The following is a 1,843-nucleotide window of genomic DNA, read 5'->3' on the forward strand; positions in this document are numbered from 1 at the left end:
CTGGAACAGGTTGCCCAGAGAGGGGGTGGAGGCCCCATCCCTGGGAACATTCCAGGCCAGGTTGGACGGGGCTGTGAGCAACCTGATGTGGTTAAAGGTGTCCCTGCTCCCTGCAGGGGGGTTGGGCTGGGTGACCTCTAGGGGTCCCTTCCAACCCAAAACATTCTATGATTCTATGATTCTATGAAATGGGGGAATTTGAAAATTTCAGCCCTGTGTGATGATGCTGGGAGCTGCCAGATGTGACAATAATCTTCTGTTACAAGTGTTTAGAAACTGCATTGCTAATGTCGTGACAGTGCAATTAGCTGTAATTTTTTCAACCGCTTTTAATGCTCTTTCCTAATGCCACCGCTATACGCCATCTGAGATCTGCCAGCGCTCAGCCGACCCTGTAGCCAGCAACGTTATTCCTTTAAATCCAATACACTGTGCATCTTGTTACTGCAAGCCTTCTGTTAACCAGCTGTGGGAACCAACTCTTTCCTTTTCTGGGTAATCCCAGGAAAATTCTTGTGGGGAGGGGGATGAAGAAGCGGCTTCTGGGTCCCGTGGATTTTGCCCGGCGTTGCGATCACAGTGTGAGGATCTCAAGAGCTGCACATGGAGCTAAGCAGCATCATTTTTGTACCACAATTTCTCTTCAAACGTGTCCAGGTGATGGGCGAATGAGTGGGGAGCTTTGTGATTTAGGGGATGGTGCTTGCACACGGCTGCCATCCCCCAAATCATCGCAAATACCCGCAGGATAAAAGTCAAACACGTGCAGGATAAACGTAACTGTGATAAAGAAGAGGAGCATAAAGGGACTGGGCAGAAAATCAGGACAGAAGTGGTCAAGTTCTGGTCTCACATCGGTTTTGAGCACCTGCTCCATGGGTATGAAAGGAGCAATTTCTAAAAGCTCCCTGACTGTGGCTTAGCAGAACCTCTTGGTGTAAATATAGCCATTAGCATGAAATATTTTAAAATTAAAAGAGTTAATTAAAATTAAGAGAGTTGCATCTCCCTTCTTGGTCTCTCAGCAGCCTAGCTTAAAAACCCAAGACCTGCCATTTCCTCTGGGCATCTTTTTTTCTGCCTGCAAATGAAGCCTGCCTTAACTTACTGACCTCCAACGTCTTTCCATTACTGGCCCTTGTAATTACAGGGTTGGTCTTGCAAGGTGTCCATTGGGAGTGAACAGGCAGGAACTTATTCCCGCTGCTGCTGCCCTGTGTTGCGGGAGGTGTTATGGGTACGTTAGGATCCTAGCTCTGTGCTTTCTGCCTCAGTTTCCCCATCAGTAAAATGGAGATAATGACACTGGCTTTGGAGAACATGGGGAGTCAAGCACCTGGGGATACCTGCTTTTGTGGACTCCCTGGGCATGGTGGGCTTCACAGCCTCCTTGAGCACTCTTCACCTGAGGGCTTGTCCTACACCAGAAACAAAGTGCCTGTGGCCAAAAGCAGGGAGCAATCAGCTTTCCTAGTAACATTTTTCTGCAAACTCAGAAGGACACTCAGACAGAAGGTGGAGTTTGTGATTCCCTCCTGAGCCTCCATTGCAGCCCTGTTCCATGTCTGGGGCTTTCTCCCAGTCCTCCCAGTGCCTTTGCCCTTTCCCCACCTGGTCGCTGGAGAAGGTTGGATGTCTCAGGGCTGGTTGTACCATGTCTCAAGCATGGAAGTAGCTCCTTACTTCATCCTACTTCATGGTGAAGTGTCAATAACTGGTGGCTTTTTGGCGTGGGGAGGTCATTTATCTCTCCCTGGGGAAAGATGGCTGTGCCTTGTAAGAGAGGGGATGTGAAGCCCCAAGGTGGGGTGTTCTTTCCTCCATCACCTCCTGGTCTTTTGGG

The sequence above is a fragment of the Egretta garzetta genome, unplaced genomic scaffold (genome assembly GCF_000687185.1).
Source record: "Egretta garzetta isolate BGI_Z169 unplaced genomic scaffold, ASM68718v1 scaffold323, whole genome shotgun sequence".
Taxonomy (NCBI): domain Eukaryota; kingdom Metazoa; phylum Chordata; class Aves; order Pelecaniformes; family Ardeidae; genus Egretta; species Egretta garzetta.